This window comes from Bidens hawaiensis, unplaced genomic scaffold (genome assembly GCF_021521415.1).
Source record: "Bidens hawaiensis isolate Kalapana, Puna unplaced genomic scaffold, B.hawaiensis_p1.1 tig00008220_1, whole genome shotgun sequence".
Lineage (NCBI taxonomy): Eukaryota > Viridiplantae > Streptophyta > Magnoliopsida > Asterales > Asteraceae > Bidens > Bidens hawaiensis.
This window is the reverse complement of record NW_027491585.1, coordinates 27,332-38,981: the sequence shown is the minus strand read 5'-3', so window position 1 is coordinate 38,981 and position 11,650 is coordinate 27,332.

Sequence of the window (11,650 nt, the reverse complement as noted above, 5' to 3'; positions counted from 1 at the left end):
AGAGGTTTTTATTTATATGCCCAACACTCAACCCGTGTATATCATCTTCAAGCGGTTCAAGGCTTCAAGCGACGCCCGTTGGTGCACTTCGCTTACCGATTGAAAGCTTCAATCGGTTAAGGTTTGGGTATTATAGTCTATTGAATGTCGATACTATACCGATACCTATACCAATTTAGCCATTTGGTACCATTCGCGTACCGGTGCCCGTACCATTAGCTTGACTGATTCAATTTATTTGTTGCTCATACCGCTACCATATCAAGTTCAGTGGAGATTTAAAAAAAGAAAAGAAAAAAAAAGTGGTACCAAAACTGATGTGGTACCTAAAGTACGCGTACCATAAAATTCGGTACTATACTCCATACTTAATGTTACTGAGTATCGATATGGGTACTTTCAGATATAAATATGATACCAATTTCATCCTTAATCAGTCCGACACCTTGATATCAATAGACCACAACATTTCACATCTATGACCCTTATTTATTTCATTTAATTAAGATTAACGTAAAACTTTAAATCAATCCTCAAATCAAATCAATCCAATACCAAAACTCACTCAAACATCCATAACCATTCCAATTATGTTAATCCTAAGTCTAATTACTTTTAAACGTTCAATTACATTCAATCGAAACACTCTGTTTCACCGAAAATACAATTAACCTCTGAATCAATCAATTCATGCTTGAATTAACCATCATTGATTAATCAATGATGATCTGAAACGATACAATCTTGAATGAACAAACACGAAGATCTGATTAACCAGCTCTGATACCACTTGATAGAGCTCGAATGGATCTAGATCTACGATGACATCGTGTTCTTTATTGACTGATTGATACGGTTAGGTGGAATACGGTTAGTGTGTGAACTATGTGTGTTGAGAGGGAAATCGGGCAGAGTAACGACTCAGAGAGTGATAAAATAACAACCTGATTACATTAATCAATCAATTACATTCAATTGAAACACTCTGTTTCACCGAAAATACAATTAACCTCTGAATCAATCAATTCATGTTTGAATTAATCATCATTGAATTAATCAATGATGATCTGAAACGATACAATCTTGAATGAACAAACACGAAGATCTGATCAACCAGCTCTGATACCACTTGATAGAGCTCGTATGGATCTAGATCTACGATGACATCGTGTTCTTCATTGACTGATTGATACGTTTAGGTGGAATACGGTTAGTGTGTGAACTATGTGTGTTGAGAGGGAAATCGGGCAGAGTAACGACTCAGAGAGTGATAAAATAACAACCTGATTACATTAATCAATCAATTACATTCAATTGAAACACTCTGTTTCACCGAAAATACAATTAACCTCTGAATCAATCAATTCATGTTTGAATTAATCATCATTGAATTAATCAATGATGATCTGAAACGATACAATCTTGAATGAACAAACACGAAGATCTGATCAACCAGCTCTGATACCACTTGATAGAGCTCGTATGGATCTAGATCTACAATGAAATCGTGTTCTTCATTGACTGATTGATATGTTTAGGTGGAATACGGTTAGTGTGTGAACTATGTGTGTTGAGAGGGAAATCGGGCAGAGTAACGACTCAGAGAGTGATAAAATAACAACCTGATTACATTAATCAATCAATTACATTCAATTGAAACACTCTGTTTCACCGAAAATACAATTAACCTCTGAATCAATCAATTCATGTTTGAATTAATCATCATTGAATTAATCAATGATGATCTGAAACGATACAATCTTGAATGAACAAACACGAAGATCTGATCAACCAGCTCTGATACCACTTGATAGAGCTCGTATGGATCTAGATCTACGATGACATCGTGTTCTTCATTGACTGATTGATACGTTTAGGTGGAATACGGTTAGTGTGTGAACTATGTGTGTTGAGAGGGAAATCGGGCAGAGTAACGACTCAGAGAGTGATAAAATAACAACCTGATTACATTAATCAATCAATTACATTCAATTGAAACACTCTGTTTCACCGAAAATACAATTAACCTCTGAATCAATCAATTCATGTTTGAATTAATCATCATTGAATTAATCAATGATGATCTGAAACGATACAATCTTGAATGAACAAACACGAAGATCTGATCAACCAGCTCTGATACCACTTGATAGAGCTCGTATGGATCTAGATCTACGATGACATCGTGTTCTTCATTGACTGATTGATACGTTTAGGTGGAATACGGTTAGTGTGTGAACTATGTGTGTTGAGAGGGAAATCGGGCAGAGTAACGACTCAGAGAGTGATAAAATAACAACCTGATTACATTAATCAATCAATTACATTCAATTGAAACACTCTGTTTCACCGAAAATACAATTAACCTCTGAATCAATCAATTCATGTTTGAATTAATCATCATTGAATTAATCAATGATGATCTGAAACGATACAATCTTGAATGAACAAACACGAAGATCTGATCAACCATCTCTGATACCACTTGATAGAGCTCGTATGGATCTAGATCTACGATGAAATTGTGTTCTTCATTGACTGATTGATACGTTTAGGTGGAATACGGTTAGTGTGTGAACTATGTGTGTTGAGAGGGAAATCGGGCAGTGTAACGACTCAGAGAGTGATAAAATAACAACCTGGTTACATTAATCAATAATCTTACAGGTATATATAGGGACGATGAAACATTCGTTAACTTAACCTTAACGAATGTGTCATTCGTTACATTAAACCTAACGAATGAACATCCTCATTCATTTACATTAAAGACTAATGAATGCCCTTCATTCGTTGTCACATTCGTTAAGAAGGGTTAACGAATGTGGCTTACAAACTTAACGAATGTAGCTTATTCGTTATGGGTAACGAATAGCTTTACAATAGAGCGAATGGGGATATATTTACCAAAATACCCCTTACATTATTATTAATATAATAATACTATTATAAAGACCGAGACGCTCAAGTCGTGTATCAACAAATTTTCAAGCCTATAGCGTATCACGATGAACGCTGTTATCAACCGTCGTGATGCGCGACAAATACCTAAATCTTATTTTTCTTGTTTTTCGTGTTGGTTTTCTTTGTATGTATTTGAGGTTTCGGTTTCTAATCATTTTGAGATTATTTTTTGATCCTACAGCTTTCCAAAGTTGGCAAATTTGACCCAAAATTTTCGAGATGTTACAGTTTGGTGGAATTAATACATCGATTGAAGTCCCATTAAAAAAAGAGAAAGCCAGCTAGTGAGAGGTAGGGGAGTTTAGAGAGAGACTTTTTGCAAAAGAAAAATCTTATAGTTAACGATTTTGAGGAAATGAATGGTGGTGTTGCTGCGGTAGTGTTACCAGTGGTGGTTGTAGGCAATGGGGGTGGATGAGTGGGTGGTGGTGGTGGAGGTGATTGTTTACGGAGGTTAGGGTTTGATGGAGAGAAAGATGAATTGGTGGTGTGAGACCTATAATTTTAAAAAAATGCAACATAAATAATTAAAAGAGATGTCACATCATTAAAAATAATGCCACATCAACAATAAAATTAACGGAGTTATTGTCCTGTTAGTTTAGGAGTGAAAGAAGAAAGCATAGTGAAAGTTGTGAGTAGTGTGTAAGATTTATTTAGTTGGTAGTCTTCCTAGCTAAATAGTCAAAGTTGAGAGTATTTAAATCCAATAACCCATGAAAGTAATGTTAATAAGATTTAATAACTTAATCATCTAAAGTGTGTGTAAACTGATATTAACTACACATATTTATTGTACCTAGTGACCGAGTTTAATTTTGAAAATCCGATAATATTTTGGTACTTTTCATTATATTGTGGATTTGTAGGTTTAGATGGTATTCTTCAAGAGTTTGGATAAAACCCTATCTAGAAGCAAAAACTAGGCAAGATGGGCTAATAGGAAAGAGTCAGAACTTCACATGGGAATATCTTGGGCTAGAAAATGAATTACGTGAGCCCTAAGAATCTTGAGATTGTCAGGACCGTGAGTCGGGTGAAACCTTTGGAAAGGTTGACAAGAACACACTGACTCAGTTACCCAAAGGCCTATTGAATATCCCGGCGGAATCAGGATATCCAACAAGTGAGAACGATGGTGTGATATAACAAACACGAAACGATAATAGATAATCGATAGTAACAAAATCAAAGACAAAGATTCACTGCATTTAATATATCATTTAATACAACAGTGAAAGGAATGTCTAGGGTTTCATGTATGACGGTGGCGGCTGTCCGAGGAAAACAAATAGAATATTCTTTAGAATCTTTCTCGTATTGCGTTCGTTGATGTCCGTGCCCTAAGAAAACCTAGGACCCTATTTATAGACCCTGACATTCCTTGTAGAAGTTCCTAATCATTACATAATGAAAGACAAAATAAATACAAGTGTAAGAGTCTTCGAACAAGGTTTGTCTCTTGCTCGAGCAGACTCAGTACGCAAGATATGCTCGATGAGTGTCTTCGAGCATACTTTACTTAGAATATCATCAGTGAAGATATTCTCCTCTAGCAAGCTTCATTCTTCTTGACCAATCCTTGCTTCGCTCGAACTAGTCCATCGAGCAAGCTCATTCTTCTTGATGTCTTCAGTCTTGTCCTTAGACTTATTGAACAATCTTTAGCATTCTCGGATGTAAATCTTGCTCGGAGAACTAAACTGTGCTCGAAGTCCTTGCTTTGATCACATGACATCTTCTTATTGCATCCATGCTTGTCCCCATGTGCTCGACCATCCTGTGCTCGTAACACTTGGTTAAAACATGTATGATCAAGCTGTTTGCTCAATTGGCAATCCATGCTCGATAGAAGAATACTCTTGCTCGTTGAAGTATGGCTTGCTCGAAGCTTTAACACTTAGAGGAATTAACCATTAAAGGTTCTGAAAAACTTGCTCGAAGTAGTAAAACCATGCTCGATCGTCTAGGTTTGCTCGAAGTCCATTCATGCATCCTTGTCCATTACTATCTCTTTCAAAGTCTGGACTTTAATTGGGTCTTTAAACCATTCTTTGGCTTCAGCTTCTTTCTTTTCAGTCTCCTCTCTCTCCTTCTCCATCTGCAACTTCAAGTTCTTTTCTCTTTCAAGATCAGCAAACACCTTTTGGCTTTTGTAGGAGTCTTTAACACTTTGAACTTTTCTTTTCAATATTTCCAGAGAAAGTTTAATTAATGAATTGTATTCAAAGCCATGAACTGGTAAAAACTGTATGTCTTTGTGTTTGGCTTTGATTGAGTCATATTCTTCATCGCTTCTCATCTTTCTCTTTTTGCTCACTTTATCAACGAAGTCTGCAATATCATCTACAAGAGCGTTTTTGTAGATTTTGTCAATAGTATCGAAGGATTGTAAGTTTAAAAAGGCAGGCTTGTTTCCGGTCTTTATTAGAAATTCTCTTTTGGATTTCCTCTCTCTCCAACCATTTTCCTCTCTAGCCATTTCTTCTTTTGATAGCCTCTGAAGATATCTCAAGTCATACTCCAGGCTTATTAGATAGTCCCTGTCTTCATTTTCATTCTTCAAACCTCCTTCATCTTCATCATCTTCATAAAATTGTTTATCAAGGTTATAAAGTGCTCCAATTATTGGCTCTTCAACATTCACTGATTGAGCCCTATTTCTTTCTTCAAGTTTAGCCAGTCTTCTCTTGTACACCATCACTTTCACCGATTTTTGTCTCTTGGGTTTTGGTGTTTCAAGCTCAGCTTTATCTTTTCGTTTCAGTGATTCTCTCACTTTAGGTTATGGTTCAGAAGATTCAGATGATTCAGATGGTTCAGATATGGTAGTTTTTGTCACTTGAATATCTGGTTCTTCAACTAGAATTTCTTCAACAATCAGTTCAGAGGACTTGGTAATATAATGCTAAATATATATATAAATCCCTTGTATATTTTAACTAATATTTTATTGGTTTTTGTTTGGTTTTTATTAGGATTTGTATACTACTAACATAAATTGAATAATGTAGGTTCCGGAGGTTTATCGTGGTTAAAAAGAGCGAAAAATAAGCTAAAACAAGCCAAACCGGTGAACCGGAGCATCAGAATTGAACCGGACCAGTCAGACCGGCCCTCCCGCTTTGCCGGAGCGTTACGCGGCCACAAAAAGCTTCCCCGCCGCGCGGCGCGGCGGCGATCAGAGTCCAGAAACTTTGATTTTTACCTGATTTGGGCCTAGAAAGCCTATTTAAACACCTCCAAACTTAACCTTAAACATAACCTGAATACCCTGGTCGTTTTAGACGAATTTAGAAGCTCAAGAGAGGATATTTCTGAGGGTTTGAAGGCTACAAATCAGCCGGCGAAGTGCTTATTATTCAAGAACGAAGACTCCGGGTTTTATCGCCTTTAATCTTCCGTTCTAATTTATTTTCTCCATGATTTCGTTTATTATTGTTTTGTTTGAATTTAAGATGCTAGGCTAAACATTATAGACTGCCTAGGCGTATGATGAACCTATTTTGATGTTTAATTTTGACTTGGGATTTATTTATCGTTATGGTTTTATGAACTAGTAAAAGGTTTAATTATATTAAATTGATGCATATGGATGCTTAGGATTGTTTGATTAATTGTTTTTATTCCATAGTTTCCTTGATTATTGTTTGTCAATATGATATGTTGCTATTAGGTCATTTACTTTGTGTTTTTGACTATTTTATGATTGATATGCATTAAGATCATAGGAATAATAATTATTAATTAAATAAACCTAAGTATGCTACTAACCTAAAATCTGTAAAGTGCTAGGTTATTGATAGGTCTTTGTTGATCAGGATTGCTAGATTTAGTTCTTCGTAAGGAGTCCGTATAGGTTTGATTGGTTAACTTTGTCTATCGAGTTAATTGAATATATTAAACTGCCTTTGATTTCCACGCTATAAGGTAGGATTTCGTATAAAGGAACTAGTTTTTAATTAATTAGGTGACCATAAGAAAACTTGATTTTTAATACTGGTGTGCGTTAAAACTTATTACAAACCCATAGGTGTCTCTTGAGAAGGGTCAGGGGTCTTGTTCGGGTTATCTCTTATGCTTTTATTTTACGATCCCAGTTCCATAACTAAGTATTCTCCCGATTAATTGATAACTGAAATTTAGGGGATTCTAGCCTAGGTGATTGTTCATCATCATCTGAATTAAGTCCAAGTTCTAAGTTTAGTCGTTTTTAGTTTTCTTAATTAGTTTAAAATTAGTTTATTAGTAAATCCCCGTCAGACAAATAAATATAAATAAGTTGCGTCTGCAGTTGAGTCTAATTTAGCTAGTAAACGTAATTAATAGAGTCTCGTGGGTTCGATATCCGGACTTACTTAGCTATACTAGAGTCGACCGGTTCACTTGCCGGTTAGTAGCTTAGTTAAGTTTAAGAGTCTTGAATTTATTACTTAGTGTCTAGATTAGTGTAATTTTAGTTAATAATATTAAACTACTTTTAGCACATCAAGTTTTTGGCGCCGTTGCCGGGGACTCTTGGCGATTGCGTTATTAGCTTTAATTAGACTTACTTGCTTTATACGTGCTATTTGTATTTTGTTTTGTGTTTGAGTTGTAGGAGTCTAAGTAGTTTGTTTTGTATTTAGTATTTATTTTAGAGTCGTAGGAATCTTTTTGTCCGTGTCTTTTATTTCTTTTGAGTTTCGTAAATATGTGTGAGATTACGCTTATATGTCCGCAATATGTGGGGTGCTTGGCACATTATTATACTAACTCTCGTGTGCAGCCGCAACAAAATTTTCTGCAGGAACCTCCGCCGTATTATTATAATAATCTATATCAGCATTCTCAGTATAATCAGGGTCAATTCGATGATCAATATTCTGGCAGCAACCCTGTTAAGAGTAGTGTGTTCAAGAAGGTGAATAAATTGGAAAATATATTGACTCAATATCTGGCCTCCGATTCCCAACAGAAGTTAGCCGAGCATGCTATCATCTTGAAAAATCGGCAGAGCATTATTACAGATCTCCAACGTACATTAGAGAGCATGACTAGGAGATTAAATGAAGAAAAAGAGGAAGAAAAGAGATTGGAGTTATTGGAGTGTGTTGGCGAGTCAGATAAAGGGATCACTCAAGTAACGGAGACGAAAATGGACAATGAAGTCCCACCTCCGGTTTCACAGGTTACTATTGCTAATCACTGGAGTGACTCTGATAATGAGATCGATGAAGAAGAATGGGTAGCTTATCAGAAGTCGTTAGTGAAGAAAGAAGTGATTGAGGAGCAAGTGGATTTGGGAGACTCACTTGAGTTGATTTTTGGTGTTGAAGAAGAGATAGAGGAGAAAGTGGATTTGAGAGATTCACTTGAGTTGTCATTAGTGATGAAAGAAGAGATAGAGGATGAAGTAGATTTGGGAGATTCAGTTGATTTAATGTTTGGTGTGGAGGAAGAGGTTGAGAATAAGTTATGTGAGGTGGATGAGTTTTTGGATTTGGAGTTAGAAGGACTGCCTGAGTATGATGAGATAGTGAGTTCGATTCGGAGGGTGACTTAGCATTTTTTGAATTCCTACTAGAAGATATAGAAGTGGTGGTAGTAGAAGAGCATCACAGCTGGCCCGTGACACTTATAATAAATGTCGCTCATAAATCAAAACCACGGGAGAAGGCGAAGAGAAGAGCATCTGTGAACCGAAATAATTTACAATTCAGCAGATGGTCTACAAGAAAGAGGAAGCCATTGAAGTTCAAGAATGACCAGTCTTCTCGATATATGTCATGCATCCGGTTCATGCAAGGTAAGTTTAAATTTTGGTGGTTTGACCCGTTCAGGGTTTTAAAAGCGTTTTTCAATTCCACCGAGAAAATTTCAATGTTTAACAAGTACCGGGTGGAACTGAACGGGTTAGATAGGGTCCAGATCAAGGAGAAACCTCCTGATTAAGTTCAAGTGTGGGGAGGTTCCGCGGAGTTTGTTTAATTGTCGAGTCACTAACATAGATTTTTGTACTTTTCTTTGTTTTTGTTTTTAAGTTTTGTAGGATTTGAGCTAAAAATGATCCCCATGAAGTATAATGCAAAATTCAAGTGTGAAGCAGCAGTAGCCGTATACTTTTTATTTATCTATTTGCTGCTATTATTCATATTATATATTGTTTAGGGTTGGTTGGTCTGGTGACTTTGAAAGATTAATATCTATCAAGTTGATAAGATATGTTTTAGATATTATTTGTTGAATGTTTACCGCTTCCGTTCATGTGTGAGAGAAAGGGATATTTGTTTGATGCACATGTTCGGAGTTAGAGGGCAGCTACGAAAAGACTTTGGCACCATATTTTTATGCGCATATTACTAGCTAAGTCTTTTCCATTATCTATCTTGCTTGTTTATTTTTATTTTAATTTTTGTTTTTATTTTTAGGTTTTTAGTTTTTTGTATTCCAAATTTATTTTTAATTTTAGTCCTTATCCTTGAATTGAGGACAATGCAAAATTTAAGTGTGGGGATATGACGTTTGAGTCATAGTTTCATAGTTATAAATTTTAATTAAAAAAAATTAAATTAAAAAGTTTGGAAAAATGTCCCTTGATTTTGTTTCTTTTTGTGTTTAAATGGAAGATGAGGATATTTATCGGGAATCGGTTTTTCAAACTAATAATAATAAGATATAATTAAAGAACACACACTTAACTTGGGATGTGTCGGTAGGCTCAGCCGAGAATGAAAGGGCAGTTTGATAGTTGGTTTTTAAATGATAAAGATATGATTTTTAGTGGGATACATGTTGAGTCTGTATAAAATACGAGATGAAAGGTCGGGCCATACTCAAGCCTCATTTTTGGTTTAAATGTAGAAAATTATGAATTTTAAAGAAATCTGAATACGCTTTCATACGATGCTTGGGTAGGTTTAAACGTTGAAGTATACCGTGTAGCCGGTGATATAAACTTAAAGACTTGCACTTCTAGTTTAGTGTTTAACACTTCATAGGCGTATGATTTTATAGCCTTAAATCCTTTATTGATGGGATGCTCTGGGGTTCGGACACCATGGGTCTGTATGCAGTTATTCATCTGGTATTCATATTTCCTAAGTGGATTTATGGATATTTCAAAAAGCCAAAAAAAGAGCAAACCCGCAGTTTATCTGCCAAATTATAAGTCAATAAACATGATCACAAAATGCTTTAAAAGTACAAATTCACTACTGACTTGATCATACACGCTGTTAGTCATATGGGGTCCCCGTGCTCGCGTCTCATTACCATTAAGAAACGGACCACATGGGACACGTCATATGTAAGCCTACAGATGAATTCGTGCATACTCACCTATGGAGATGGACTTTTGGGGTGTTGCTTGATAACAGGGGTATGTCATGTAGTGGGGAACACTAGCTAGTTAGTTGAATAATTGAACCTTAATCGTATCTAATTGCTGCTTGGTAGACTTTGATGTTTAAATTTAGGTGGATAAACAATATCCTTGATCGTCTTAGCTATTCATGAAAAATGTGCAACAATGTTTTAAATCTGCTATTATGAGGTTTAAGTCAAGTTAGGGTGGTTTGATCTGGTAAAATCTAAAATAAAACGGGTCTTGACTGTGGGTTCCACTAGATTATATACCAAATAATAATAATAATAGTTGGATCTTACTTGTCCCGGTAAAGACAAAGGCATGGGTTTAAGTGGACAACAATATCGGTGATCGCAGTTTTTGTGTTGCTCTAAAAATTTTAAGATAACCTATATGTTTGTAATACTGTATTTCTCCGATTCTGATCCCATTGCAATGAGACTTTTTCAGGGACGAAAAAGAGATAAGTGTGGGGATATTTGATATATGCTAAATATATATAAATCCCTTGTATATTTTAATTAATATTTTATTGGTTTTTGTTCGGTTTTTATTAGGATTTGTATATTACTAACATAAATTGAATAATGTAGGTTCCGGAGGTTTATCGTGGTTAAAAAGAGCGAAAAATGAGCTAAAACAAGCCAAACCGGTGAACTGGAGCATCAGAATTGAACCGGACCGCATCAGAATTGAACCAGACCGGTCAGACCGGCCCCTCCCACTTTGCCAGAGCGCTGCGCGGCCACATAAAGCTTCCCCGCCGCGCGGCGCGTCGGCGATCAAAGTCCAGAAACTTCCTTCTCATCACTTTTCCGAACTCTGATTTACTTCCTTCTCAGCATTTGACACCAATCCTTGGAAAATGAATCTTGATATATTGAAAGGCTGTTGGTATAAAATCGCTACAGTCAGTGTGCCCAATTCCCTGCTCAGTAGTGTCCAAGTCCCTCTCCTTGGAGATAAGGACTGGATGACATGATGGGTTAGGAAACTGTATATCAGGGGGAAGCTGCCCTTTTGAAATTGACCCTTTTTGATAGTTCCTTGGTAACCCATTGTCTCTTGAAAGAGTCTTGATACCTTGGGGTTGAATAGGAAGGTTGAGAATCAAAATTGTCGTTCAGGTTCAATGCAGCTTTTATTGAGGCTTCTGTGATCTCAATGTCATGATTTAGGATAGATGCCTCAATTCTTTTCCCGTTAACGTCATTCACATAAGTAGCTGAGCCCCAAAAGTCTGAAATAAGGTTCCTGTAAATTGTAGGGCATTCGGTAAGAGCTACTCTCGGGTTGGAGTTCCTTAGAAAAGTGATCATTAGCTCCAATTCTCTGTTA